The sequence below is a fragment of the Schistocerca americana genome, chromosome 4, assembly GCF_021461395.2.
Source record: "Schistocerca americana isolate TAMUIC-IGC-003095 chromosome 4, iqSchAmer2.1, whole genome shotgun sequence".
Classification (NCBI taxonomy): Eukaryota; Metazoa; Arthropoda; class Insecta; order Orthoptera; family Acrididae; genus Schistocerca; species Schistocerca americana.
In genome coordinates this window covers 314421639-314436931 of record NC_060122.1, presented here as the reverse complement: position 1 = coordinate 314436931, position 15293 = coordinate 314421639, and the positions used below count along the sequence as shown (strand labels likewise).

The window sequence follows — 15293 nt, the reverse complement described above, 5'->3', positions numbered from 1 at the left end:
CCCAATGAAATGTTCGGTATTCCAGAAAGTGATCGTAAGGTAATTCGTCGATCCTCTCTCACAATGACAGCAGCAGTGTTGTTTTCTTCCGTAAGAGCAGTAACTGGAGCACCGGGTCCACCTTCCTTTGAAATTGATTGTCTCCAATCTTTAAACATTTTAATACACCTTCGAGCTGTGCTGTAGGGAAAAACAGACTCTCCATAGGCCTCCTGTAACATTGTATAGGCCTCAGCTGAAGATATGTTGAGACGAAAGAGGAATTTCAAAGCCACATATTGTTCCTCGCGAGTTACCTCCATTGCAGCGATAGGCGACACTGAACATGCCTGACCTTGCCTGCCTCTGACAGGCGGAACCAGGAGTCCCAACAACGAAACTACTACGGCGTGTTCGTTGCACATCAAGCTTACAGAAGATCACAAGATAAAATTTTAGCGCGAGCAATTATGACCATAAAAAACTATGATCATTTTTTACTGAACAGCCCTCGTACATCCAGGATAGTTAAAATATTTTACCTGTTCAATTCTTTTTTCATTAGCAACTATCTTAGTCTCACTGAATATTTTCCAGTAATATCATTGACTAAGATTTACCAGAAGATATTTTCATATTGTATTTTGTACTTATTTTATTTAGTTCACGAAATTCTTTTTGAAATTATCTCCTGAAAAAAATCTGTCACATCATCAGAAAGAATAGTTATTGTGGCTCCCCCGAATTGTTTCGTTGTATCTACCGCAGTTTTATCTGAGAATTTCATCTGTAAACTGCGTGGTCAGTCCAAACATTTATAATGAACAGAGTAGGAGATGAACGAAGCCTACTCTCACACTTTTATTTATTTGTATCGGATCAGTATACACTGATGAGCCAAAACATTATTACCACTTACTTAATAGTGTGTTGGTCCACCTCTGGAACGCAGTTCTGCGGTGATTCTGTGTACCATGGGGTCGAAAAGTACTTGATAGGTTTCCAGAGATTTGTGGCACCAGATGCCTACTCACAGGTAACACACTTCCCGTAATTTGAGGGCAGTTGTTTTGTGGCGACCAAGACATCAACATGGGCTCACTGTCCTGCTTCTCAAACCACTGCAGCACGATTCTGGCCTTGAGACAGAGACGGTTATCCTACTGGAAGCTGACACCGCTGTTGGAGAAGGCATCAAGTATAAGGAGTTGTAGGAGGTCCCTAACAATGTTCGCGCAGTCTGCAGCTGTAACGTTGTCTTCTATTACTACCGCAGGTCCCAGAGAAGCTCAGGTGAATGTCTCCCCCCCGCTCCATAACATAATACTGCCCCACGGGCCTGCGTCCATGGCGCACTGCATGATTGCAGCAGCTGTTCGCCTGGATGACGGCGTATCTGGGCAAGACCTTCCACCTGGTTTACCAATAAACAGGATTCATGTCACCAGGTGACACGATTCCATTGATCTGCGGTCAAATTTCGTTGATTCGCAAGTATCTAAATAACTAATCACAACAAAGGGTCCAAGTTTCTACTGTGCACTCTTTAAACGTTCTTCTATAAACAGCATTTTCTCGTCTTCGAAAATATGTAGTCATTATCAAGACACACTCGATTTTTGGGTGCGAAAAGAACCACTTGTATGGATGGCCACTTCTGTAATTTTTATTCATGGTAAATGGTCGAAATTTTGACATATGTCCGTAAGAGAATGTTTTCGGGCAAACTAGCTTAAAATCATTTCTTTTGGACAACTCCTTCTACTTCATGGACGAGTTCCTGTTTCAGAAATGGTAAAAAAAAGTTGTACCTCTTAATGTAGTTGCATGTGTAGAACAAAAAATTTCAGTAATATTAATATTAGCACTTATATATGTGTGTGTTTTGTAATCTGACTTGTTCCACATCATATCGATAAGATAATCGGGAAAATGATCTACGGAACATGACATAACTAAAACTTTAAACTTTCTCGATATCGTTAAACGTTACCGAGATCCAGAGTTTCAAAAAATGGTTCTGAGCACTATGGGACTTAACTTCTTAGGTCATCAGTCCCCTAGAACTTAGAACTACTTAAACCTAACTAACCTAAGGACATCAAACACATCCATCCCCGAGGCAGGATTCAAACCTGCGACCGTAGCGGTCGCGTGGCTCCAGACTATAGCGCCTAGAACCGCTCGGCCACTCCGGCCGGCAGAGTTTCAAAGTTACCATACTTATGCACATGAAACATGCACGTAATATCCAGTCAGAGGCGTAAATGTAGTTTGAACTGACTTAATGAATACACGGTAAGGGTTCTAGTCTCATTGCATGAAATCACCAAACTAAGATTTTAGTCAGCATTTTTTTCAGTAATAAAACGCACTGTCTCCGTACAATGGGCACTGCAGGCCTATACAGTATGACCAAAGTGGTACTGCAGTGACAAAAAAGAGCAAAAATAGATGTTAACATCCCTGAAAAGAACTTAAAGTGACTGCTAAAAATTATGTAAAACTGGAAAGACTGCAAAAACAGTAAAATATTTCTGATAACATTTTTAGTCCTTCAAGATACAAATCAGAATCCGGGCGTTTTCGATGAATTGCGATCGATGAGCAAAGTAGCCAGAAAAAGATCTAAAGCAAACTATTTTGTGTTAATCTTATACAATACTAACTTCTTTTGTTGATTGTATGCGCCAAAGTATACAAATGTGTCGAACTATATTAAAAGCTATCAAAGCTTTACTGAGCTATAGAATTCGTTTTCTATAAGCGGCATACCCTGCAGAAGAGAACCAGCGGAAAAACGCTCATATCTGAGCCAAATAAGGTGAATGTATTCCTTTTTAAAAGACTCTGCCAGAAAATTGGGGAACCAGCTGTCTCAATTCTTTCCGCCTTCCTCACGAAAATGTTTGGTATGCAAACGTATTCGCACTTTTTTGGGCTGAAAGACAGTAACAGAGACAATCAAGGTGAAAGAGAGAGGAGGCAGTGGCAGTGGGATATTCTGTAAATCAGTAGTAGAAAAAGGAGACAGTGGGACACACACACACACACACACACACACACACACACACACACACACACACACACTCTGCACACACTGAGAGACTGGGTAAAAGGATTTAGTACGTTCTGTTTTAAAAGAGCGCGATTACGTTCTCATGCCAAAATTTTTTGGTGCAGAAGGCGGAATGAGGTCTGAGGCAGCTGGATCCCCATTTCTCTGTCAGTTTTCTAAAGAGGAACATATTTGCCTTTTTTGCGCTCCGTCTGGAGCATTTTTCCGCTGATCGTTTTACAATCAAAACAAATGGTGGCAACAGGATACTGAACAACTCAATTTTAGCTTGTAAAATGATACTGTCAGGATGGCGATTCTTTGAATTTAAATTTAATGATTGATACCGTTGATTGTTGCCTCCATCAGTTCGAAGTATCGAATGCTATACAGTTACTGTTCTGAAAAAAAAAATTGTCAGAGTGAACACGGGATCCGGATTAATGAGGACCGGATAAACGACGTTCCACCGCACATTGTTAATCCACTGAAGAGCCAAAGAAAATCTAGTACACCTGCCTAATATCGTGTAGGGCCCCGCGAGCACGCAGAAGCGCCACAACACGACGTGGCATGGATTCGACTAATCTCTGAAGTAGTGCTGGAGGGAACTGACACAATGAATCCTGCAGGACTGTCCATAAATCCGCAAGAGTAGCCTACGTGGAGGTGGGATCTCTTTTGAACAGCACATTGCAAGGCATCCCAGATATGCTCAATAATTTTCATGTCTGGGGAGTTTCGTGGCTAACGGAAGTGTTTAAGCTCAGAAGTGTTCCTGGAGCCACTCTCTGGCAGTTCTGGACGTGTGGGGTGTCGCATTGCCTTGCTGGAAGTCCGTTGGAATGCACAATGGACATGAAAGGATTCAGGTGACCAGGCAGGATGCTTACGTACGCGTTAGTCAGAGTCGTATCTAGACCTATCAGGGGTCCCATACCACTTCAACTGCACACGCTTCACACCATTACAGAGCCTCCACCAGCTTGAACAGTCCCGTCCTGACATGCAGGGTCAATGGATTCATGAGATTGTCTCAATACCCGTACCCGTCCATCCACTCGATACAATTTGAAACGAGACTCCTCCGACCTGGCAATATGTTTCCAGTCATCAACAGTCCAATGTCGGTGTTTACGGGCCCAGGCGAGGCATAAAGCTTCGTGCCGTGCTGTCATCAAGGGTACACGAATGGGCCTTCGTCTCCGAAAGCCCGTATCGATGTTGTTTCGTTGAATGGCGCGCACGCTGACACTTACTGATGAGTTGATGGTCCATTATTGAAATCTGCAGCAGTTTGCTGATGAGTTGCACTCGTGTCACGTTGAATGATTCTCTTCAGTCGTCAGTTGTCGCGTTCTTGCAGGATCTTTTTCCGGCCGCAGCGATGTTAGAGATCTGACGTTTTGCCGGCTTCCTGTTATTCGCTGTACCCACTGGTGAAATGGTCGTACCGGAAAATCCCCACTTCACCACTACCTCGGAAATACTGTGTGCCATTGCTCGTGCGCCAATAATACCACCACGTTCAACCTCACTTAAATCTTGATAACCTTCCATCGTAGCAGCAGTAACCGATCTAACGACAGCACCAGACACTTGTCTTATATAGACGTAGCTGACTACAACCGTATTCTGTATGTTTACATAGCTCTGTATTTGAATACGCTTGCCTGTACCAGTTTCTTCGGCGCTTCAGTGTGTTTAGTTGGATGGCCGTACTTTAAAATAAACAACATGCCCCAAACTGTTCCACGAACAGCTGTGATGCATTAGTGATCCACTCCCTGTCGGTGTGTGTGTATTTTATTTTTTATTCATTTTTAATGAGACAGTATCAAGGTGGTTTCTTTCTCATACGTTTCCGACCTTAACATTGACATGACACTCTAATGTAGCTTTCATTATGTCCTCCGTATTTGCCTGTCCAGATGTTTACAAACGCCCACTAAAACGTTGACACTCTCAAACCTCAGCGCTTCAGCAGCAATGAAGGCAAAGTGGAACAAGTGGATGAATTTAAGTTCGTCGGATACGTGCAGCTGCAAGGACTTCGTGATGGACACAGAATGGAGACTCGTGTAGGTTTCAGACCTGTCGAATCCTAAACCGTCTCGTGTTACAGCTCGACTCCCTGAGGCTCGGCTTTCACTTTCTCGTTCGGTAAACGTGAGAAACGCCGCACTCACTGCAAACACACAGCGCAGCACACAATACACAATGGCGGCGCGAAGGTTTTCTTGCGGCAGCCAAGGCTGCGCCGGCCGGAATCTGAGCTGTGACCCTTGTGTATCTTGCACTCTCACCAGCTGACCAAAATACGACGGTCGTACTGAAAGTCATGGTCACCTCTTACGAATATTCCTAGTTTCTTAGACAATTCCCGTACACGTATACATCTTAATTTTATGTAGGCCTTGTCAAATCTGAGTTGAAACTCCAGCTTTCGATGATGATCTTCGTCACGAGATCAATGTCGGCCAGGAGGAAAGTCTGTCTCTTTTATAGGGGCTTTCAAGCTTGTCATTGGTCGTGTGACGTATTCTTCTGTTGGAAAAGTAAACTCACCTGTCAGGCAGCATTCTCACGTCGAAAAGCAAGAAATTCACAATGAGGTAGTAAGACCCCCGCCCCAAAGAGCCGCGAGTGACTTGCATAAGGGAAAAACACCACGGTGGTTGAGGGCCTTTTTTGCCTCATTGATGATTTCCCGCATACGAATCCCGCCCTCCAGTTGACGTCACTCCGCCAATAACTAGCACGCTACTAGCTGCCAAAAAAGGAAGTCTTTACACCTCGCCACGGTGAGCGAGGAATGCAAACAATATCAGGAAGCCACCTCTGCGGTACGACTACAATATTTTGGAAACATTACCTCTCTTCCTCTGTCCGTTACTGCTACCCATCCAATGACGGTTGCCAACTAACGAGAGGAGAACATACAAGTAGTAACTTCACTTCTTCTTCAGAACAAGTCCGGGAAAACTCGCTTCTACGAGGGTAAATCAAAAATTTTCCACAATGTAGCTATATCCTTTATTTCAGTACAAATAGGACATGTACGTTTACATAATTTATCAATATAGACTCCTTGCTTTTAACGCACCTGGTCTATCGATACAAAAGTTTCTTGATGCCCTCGGGAAAGAAGGGTTTCGGCTGCGCAGCGAGTCATGCATGCACTGCTTCCTTCACTGCTTGGCACGAAGTGAATCGACGGCCCTCTAACCAAACAAGTGTTGGTCGGAAGAGGGCAAGATCAGCACTATACGGCGGACGAGCCATTACTTCAAACTTGAGTTTCCGAAGCTTTTCATTAGTATTGGCGGCGATATTCAGATGAACATTGTCGCGCACCACCAACTTTCGACAGTAGTCCTATGCGTTTGCTTCGAACTGCAGACTTTAATCAGTCGGAAAGCTTCCCACTATAACGTACAATGTTTGTTGCTGTGGCGCTCTCCTAATAATGTCCCAAAACTGGGATTTGTGTGCCCCAAAAAAAAACGGTAGGCTTCAGTTTTCCTGCGAGTGGTTGGGTTTTGAATTTCATACTGGGAGATTGTGGATGTTTCCATTCCACATCTTTCCGTTTACGCTCCGGCTCGTAATGGTGGATCCATGTTTCGACATCAGTGAAGTCACGGGCATTCCAAAGCGATCAAAATGGTTTTGACAGATGGCCAAGAGCGTTTGTTTATGCAACGCTGTGCGTTGTTTCGGGACCCATCTAGCACAGACTTTATGAAAAAATGGTTCAAAGGGCTCTGAGCGCTATGGGACTTAACATGTATGGTCATCACTCCCCTAGAGCTTAGAACTACTTAAACCTAACTAACCTAAGGACATCACACAACACCCAGTCATCACGAGGCAGAGAAAATCCCTGACCCCGCCGGGAATCGAACCCGGGAACCCGGGCGTGGGAAGCGAGAACGCTACCGCACGACCACGAGCTGCGGACAGACTTTATGAAACCCAAGTCTATTGTGGATGATTTCGCGGGCATAAGCACGACTAATTTGCCGACGATGTGCCCCTTCATCAATAGTCATTCGTCTACCAGAACCATGTAACGTGCACGCGTCTTTTGTGGGTGGTAGCCGCTACAGGTATTAAAAAGATTTTCATTAGGCTTTCATAAAATTATGACAAAGTATTGGGAAGGTTATTATTATTATTTCTTCCTTTTCTCAGACGTTATGTCTGCTCAAAAATGGAAAGTGACGCGGACCTTGATCAAGCGTGACTTCCTTTTGACTGTACGGTATATGTTATATTGCATTTAGGAACTTTCGGGAAATTGAACATGTATCAATAATTACGGATTTCTGTAGTTGTATATATAAGTTTGGATGTAGCTGTATTGCATTGATGTACTGGTGGATATTGTGTGGTATGACTCCTGTAGTTGATAGTATAATTGGTATGTCAACTTTATCCTGATGCCACATGTCCTTGACTTCCTCAGCCAGTTGGACGTATTTTTCAATTTTTTCTCCTGTTTTCTTTTGAATATTTGTTGTATTGGGTATGGATATTTCGATTAGTTGTGTTAATTTCTTCTTTTTATTGGTGAGTATGATATCAGGTTTGTTATGTGGTGTTGTTTTATCTGTTATAATGGTTCTGTTCCAGTATAATTTGTATTCATGATTCTCCAGTACATTTTGTGGTGCATACTTGTATGTGGGAACGTGTTGTTTTATAAGTTTATGTTGTAAGGCAAGCTGTTGATGTATTATTTTTGCTACAGTGTCATGTCTTCTGGGGTATTCTGTATTTGCTAGTATTGTACACCCGCTTGTGATGTGATCTACTGTTTCTATTTGTTGTTTGCAAAGTCTGCATTTATCTGTTGCGGTATTGGGATCTTTAATAATATGCTTACTGTAATATCTGGTGTTTATTGTTTGATCCTGTATTTATTATTATTATTATTATTATTATATGTTTTAACTTTCTGTAACTCTGCTTTATAAATTTTACAAATTAAAGTTACTGTAAATCGGTAGGCAGTGAGAAAATTTTACTACTAACACAGATACAAAAATTTGCAGTATTTAAGAAAGGTTGACTACTCCTGATCTATATGCTTTCCTGATCCCTGTTTTCTTGTCTTCGCGGTTCTTGTGCGAGGTGAGCATTGGTGGCAGAAGAATCGTTCCGCAGTCTATCGAACATTCTGAGTACTAGAAACTTGTTTAAAACTGTTTCGCGGGATGGACGTGGTCTTCCCTCCTGAGATTCCCATTTGAGTTCACAGAGCATTTCTGCAACACTCACGTGTTGATCGAATTTACCAGGAACAAACCTAGCAGCACCCCTCTGAACTGCTGCGATGCCTCCCTTTAATCTGACCTGATGGGGATCCCAAACGCTCGAGCAGTATCCCTGAATAGATCACTCAAATGTTCCGTACGCGATTTCCTTTACACATGAAATACACTTTTCTAAAACTCTCCTAGTGAACCGAAGTCGACCACTCGCCTTCCCCAGAAAAGATCTTAAGTATTCGCTCCGTTTCATATCGCTTTGCAGAGTTACGCCTAGGTACTTAATCGACGTGACGGGGTCAAGCATCACCCCAGTAATACTGAATTCGAAACCTGCATGACGGGTTTTCCTACTTATCTGTATTAACTTATATTTTTCCACGTTTAGAATAAGCTGCCATACATCACACCAAATACAGATGATGTTTAAACCACCCTGTGTCCTTCTAAAGTCTGTCAACAACAACAGCGTCATCAGACTCAGATTGCTTCTCATCCTACCCGTATCCTTCAGATCGTTTATATGTATTGAGAACAAAAGCAGGCAAATCAAACTTTCCTGGGGCACTTCTAATGATGCCTTATGCCTCTGACAGTTTCAGCAGAAGTACCCCCGGAAAGTGCGATTTTCCCGCGCTTCTTTAAAGTAACAAGCCATGGTCTCCCATTGAATCCCTCGATATGAAGTATAGAAGACACTGATCATAGAATGAAGGCTTTCACGGCAGGTGTTGTCATCACTTAACACTTCCGGGCTGAGATGCCGTGGTCCATACATAAAACTCTCCCCTGACGTTTCGCCTTCGACTGCAGAAGGCATACTCCGAGGACAATCGGCGAACTGAAGTATAGAAGACACTGTTCCACCCGAGTACCTTTGCTCACATGATGTAGGGCTCATTATGGCCGCGGAACACCGACACAGTTGATCACAGAATGGAGAAAGGTCACTTGGACACAAGACGGCGATACACGCTGGTTCACGCCAATAATAGGACACAACCACCAAGCCCATACCAGCGTCAAAATGCTTCTATCGGAGCACAAAAAATGCGAATATCTTCCCATTTATTTACAAAGACTCTAACTGAAAAGTGGGGTACCAGCTGCCTCATACTCCCTTCTTCAAAACCTTGAAAAATTTTCCCAAAGATTTTGGCATGCGAACATTTTCGCGCTTTTTTCTTTACAAAAAAAAACAAAAAAAAAAAAACAACATGCCGCTCACCTCAGACTCCAACAAGCTCCCCTAACGGCAACTCACTCACACTAATTAGTCCATCGCTGTAAATCGCTCGTGCCCCTCATCTCCCAGTTACCCTTTCTCACTCACTTACTCATTCAACCCAATTCTTTGTCACTGTGTCAATGCCACGGTCCCCTTAGTTCTGTCCTATTACAGTAACTGTCACTGTCTCCCTCTTGCTATCTCTCTTACTGCTGATATCTCATTCCTTTCTTTCTACTGCTGCTGTCTCTTCTCACTTTCGTTATCTCTCTCTTCCTCGTTTTCATTGTTATATGCTCTCTCTCTCTCATTATCACTGGCTCTCACCCACTTCCACTTTCTCTTTATTCCTCTTCTCCTGGCACTGTCTCCTTCGCCCTTTTCCTAGAACTGTTCCTTCATTGACAACTATGTTCCACTGCCACTTTGTGCTTATCTTTCTCTCACACTACCATCGTTTCCTTCCCTCTTTCTACAACACAGCAACTGTCTATTATTACCTTTCCGTCTCTTTGCCACTGCCACTGTCTTCTTCTCTCTCAGCATAAAAAAGTGCGAATACCTTCGCACGCCAATATTTTGGGGCAAATTTTTAAGGGTGCAGAGGAGGGTAGAACGAGGCAGCTGATATCCCACGTTTCAGTCAGAATCTTTTAAATAAACACGAAGGTATTCGCATTTTTTGTGCTCCAATATGAGCATATTTCCGCTGCTTGCCTTCTGCGACAGGGCATGTAACTCATATGAAAAGATATGTATTGGTCAGTAAAATTTAGTTATGTGAAATTAAAATAACGCAAAACTAATTTTAGTCCTCAGACTGGATTTTATGTGCAAAAATTTTTGCATGTGCTTGAGTACACCAACGTAGAGTTCTTCGTTGAAAATTGACACACTTTACAGCATATTTCTCCGTGCTGCCTCACTTTACAAACTACCTTTTCGCCTCATACCGCATTTTACGTGTACAACTAGGATAACTTTGAACTTCTGTATCACGGAAGCGGCTTAAGCTAAGAAGGGAATTTTCAAATTTCTTCCAGATCTGGATCTTAGGAATACATGGCAAAAATTACAGCCATAAGCTGTGCAAATCGGTCTTGAAACCGTCGATTGGGGTTTGGTCCGTTGATTACAGCGAAAATATAGTAAAAATATCCTTTTTTGATGGGTTTTCCGAGGAACTGGCGATGAACCGATGGTACATCCATAAATCCATCAAATCCACCGTAGACCGCATAAAATGCGAAAAGAATCAACCGATCTGCTTCAGTTTGCTAAGCAGGAGGAAGTGTGTAATACTTAAACTTTGACCCTGTACGCTAAGACGGTCTTTCTGTTGGGTATGAAAATGGTCCCTAGCTCAAGGGCTATCCAACACTTGATCCTACCTTTTTATCATCAATAGAACCCGAGGTACGAGCACCGGAAGATTCTGTCTTTATTCGCGGCGTTTCGGCACATATTAGGTACCCATGCTGTCGCATGCATACCGATTAGCGATGCATACCGCATGGCGACAAGGCATCGCTCTAACTCCATATACATACTCAGCAGCTCGTAGTGAAATGCGTGCCAGAGGATACTTAACATTGTTCCACACGTGGGCTGCTTCTTGTCCCAGTGGAGTATGGAGGACAGCAAGAATGACTGCTTACACGGCTCCGTGCGCGCTGTAATTATTGTGCGATTAAAATAACATGCGTTGGCAATTGCGCTCCCCTCCATTTGTCCCACCCAGAACTGTCTAAACTCGCAAAGTGTTTTAATTGCACAGCCGTTAAATCTTACCTTCGTGATCCCTGCTGGAGGGATAGGTAGTGGCCAAAAGCATGTTACTAGTTTCTTCACTTAATACTATTTCTTGAAGGTTTAAGTACATTATCGCCAGATAATTGGCATTTCTGTTCAACCATTTGGCGATTCAAGTTTTTCAAATTTCCGTGGCGCTCATCTTAGAGTCAAATCTGTGAATATTTGCGCCACCAGTCTTTGTGTATGTTCAATAGTTAGTCTTACCTGGTATGATTCCCACATATTTAAGCAATGTTCTAAGATGATTTATAAAAAGGCTGTTCGGTTGACTGACTGCATTTTCGCAGTATCCTGCTACTGAACGGAAGTCAGTCACCTGTCTTACCCGTGACTGAGCTTATACGATGATTCAATTTCACTTGAGGAACCATCGTCTCCAGCTTCCTCGTTACAGAGTAGTTATGTAATTATGATTTATTCGGTTTGTTACCAAAATCACTCTTATTTCTGTGAAAATACCTCCACAACACTGAAGAAGCCTGTAATATGCATTAACTAAAACGTACAACGCACGAAACGGAGTAACCAAGAACCCTCAGACGCAGAAGTATTGTCATGCGGCTGCAGTCGGCGCAGCTCTTCCACTGCATTCAGCGAACCCATACACGAGTTGCATATCGAGCAACTGCTAATCAGTAAACCTACCCACAGTGAAGCCGTGTATCACTGTCAACACATAACTAACATTGCTGGACAACCCTCGACACAACCGGGCAACACTGAATGCAAACGTGAGGGCTAAGAGGTGAGAATGGCGTGTTATGCTCTCAACGGCAGCTACCACCGTGAGCAAATGGAAGCAAGAGACACAGCGCATGGCGTCGACTTTTGCGCTGTGCAGTACAGATACAAAGCCAACTGACCCAAGATGACAAACGAAATGCAATATTTCCTTAACGAGCAGCCGAAGACCGTTGGCCTCTTATGCCAAAATAACAATCTCTGAAAGTTTGTCAATGGAGTTCTGGTTCACCCTGCATCTTGTATATAAATATGATCGGTCTTTTTCTGCGGGTTCTTGCCGGAAAAATTTATTATTTGCACCCAGATGGAACTGAAATTTGGGCGACGACGTAAGATAACTGCATAATTTTTGTTTTTCGTTGCTGTCGCGTCGTCCAGCGATTTAATTTTTACTTATTGCCTGAGATTTTGTCCAGCTTCAGAAATTGGAGCCGGCCGTGGTGGCCGTGCGGTTCTAGGCGCTCAGTCCGGAACCGCGTGACTGCTACGGTCGCAGGTTCGAATCCTACCTCGGGCATGGATGTGTGTGATGTCCTTAGGTTAGTTAGGTTTACATAGTTCTGAGTTGTAGTGGACTGATGACCACAGATGTTAAGTCCCGTAGTGCTCAGAGCCATTTGATTTTTCAGAAATTGGATAATATTTTATAGTCTGTGGTATTTTTGCCACTGGTATATCAAATTAGAATGATACTAATACCTTCAGCTGCTAACGGGCGTTGATATATATCAACGGGGACAGGTGAAATTGTGTGCCCCGACCGGGACTCGAACCCTGGATCTCCTGCTTACGTGGCAGGCGCTCTATCCATCTGAGCCATCGAGGGCACAGAGGATAGCGCGACCACAGGGACTGTCTCACGCACGCCTCCCGCGAGACCCACATTCTCACCTTGTATGTCCCCACACTACATTCGTAGTGTCCCATCCCAACACACTCATTACTCGTGGAAGACATTCTTACCAAGTCCCGTAAGAGTTCGGGTAATATGTGTGCATCCGCACTGAAGGAGGTCGTGGCCGGTGTTGCCAGAACTTATACTTACATGGATATGGTATCTGTTCTTTCGGACATGTCTCGTAACTTCAAAAAAAAAAAAACTGTTCAAATGGCTCTGAGCACTATGGGACTCAACATGCTAGGTCATAAGTCCCCTAGAACTTAAAACTACTTAAACCTAGCTAACCTAAGGACATCACACACACCCATGCCGAGGCAGGATTCGAACCTGCGACCGTAGCAGTCCCGCGGTTCCGGACTGCAGTGCCAGAACCGCACGGCCATCGCGGCCGGCTCGTAACTTCATACAAATTTCTTTTCTTCACTTTTTTTACGTTTTTCTTCTTCTCACAAACAAGTTGGGAATTTAGCACAGTAAATTCTTCTTGCAATATAACCTTTCCTCACTTCACATGCAAAATATTTATTTCTACATAGCTGCAATAATAAAAATTTGCAATTGCAGCCACTTTCTTTCGTTAGTTATGCTGAGTCACATAACAACATACTATCAGAAACAGATACAGAAGGCAACTGACAATTATAAAATTTAAAATCGTTCATCTTTCTTTTTTTTTACAGTTAAAATAATAACGCTGGCAGGGAATGAGAACAAACAGGCGCTATATTTTTGCGGTTGCTGGCCGTCTGTTAAACGTGACGCTCTGAACGACGTGCTGGTGGTGGGCGCCCAGCGAAGTACACGTGGCCGTGTTGGTTCAACGTGAAACTAAAAACACACATTCTGTAGCCGTTTCAGAAAACCATGTGTGTAAAAACCCTTGAATTATATTTTAAAAGAAATATCTACCTCACATCGCTAAGGCGGCACTCACAACAGTGTGATCGAAAATTGTCACACTATAGTCTATAGATTCTTACACGAAGATATGTGTGTTTGACTCAGTGATGTTGTAGTCATAGATTGCTACTTTTGAGCATTTTGCGAAGAACATGTTTTACATTTCTGAACATTTAAAGCAAATTGCTTGTCTTTGCACCACTTTGAAATCTTGCAAAGATCTGACGATGTTCGAGCAGCTGTTTTTCAGACAGTACTTCATTATAAATAAATGCATCATTTTCATAATGCCTTAGGTCACTATTAAAGTTATGTCTAGTCATTAATGTAGAACAATAGCAAGAATCGAAAATATTTTTGTGCGACGGATATTTACATGTAATGAAATGGTGGACATGTGCCCGTATCGTGAGCACCAGTTTCCTCCTGTCGGACGAAACAGGATGATATATGCACTCCTTGCTCCCGTAAGTGTTCAAACTCCATGATTTGTGGGCGGCGCTTCAGCAGTGATGGAGCAGGGTGGATCCCCAACGCTTTCACTGTCTCGCGGAGACAATGCCGCCATCCATCGTAGCTGTCGTCAGGGCAGAAAGAAGTGCTGCACGCTACTAGATTCTTTTAATTCAGTTCATCATGAGTATACAAGGTATCTCGATCAACATCTGATGATTACGTCGTTACATCTAGAGATATTCATCGGATATTTTCTGTAGACAGTGATACACAAATTCATTGTATTTAATGAACGGTATCACGAAACTACCAAAAGCTGTTGCAAGGTGTGCGGTTTTTTTTTATCGACAACTAGTTACAAGCATCTTCAAGTCACGAATATCATTACATCAGGTTAAAGGAAGGTTCATTGACATCAAGTACATTCGTGGCTTTAAAATTTACGCGTTAAACGGCGCTTTCAGTTTTTACTACGGTTTTGTTTTCTTAACTTGATAGCTAGTGTTTGCTAACTTTTCGCAAAGACGTTCTGTAATTAGTGTCTATATGCAGTGTAGACTGCTTGAGTTCTCTCTCTGAGAAAACCGATGTCATTTTGCTTTTTATGCGGATTTTGACCTATGGACTGTTACAAACAGATGTTCCCATCCGATGTGATACGACCTTGTTATGGTGGTTGGGCTTTCCTACGTAAAAGTGCGTGAGTTCCGCAAGCTTCCAGCCAATCAGAGAGCTCGCGGTTAGTTGAAACATACTTGCGAATGAGTCTGAAACACACTTTGTTCCAGGGAGTCGGGCGATGAGCCGCGGCAGCTCAAAGACAGCGGCAGCAATTCGAAGGTTTGCTGAGATCGTTTCAGGTACAAGCGGTGGTCGCTAATAAGCGAGGTTTTGAGTCACTTCATTTATCTGATATACTTGTCGCACGGTTTACTT

General features: G+C 43.0%; 1 protein-coding gene and 1 non-coding gene across 2 annotated transcripts in view; one reads left to right on the top strand and one right to left on the bottom strand.

Annotated features, from left to right (window-relative positions):
• Positions 1–15293, top strand: part of LOC124612728 (myosin-IIIb-like) — a 261346-nt gene that overhangs the window by 94672 nt on the left and 151381 nt on the right.
• Trnat-cgu lies at positions 12853–12927 on the bottom strand. The gene has a single exon. It is a non-coding gene; the product is annotated as a tRNA-Thr (tRNA).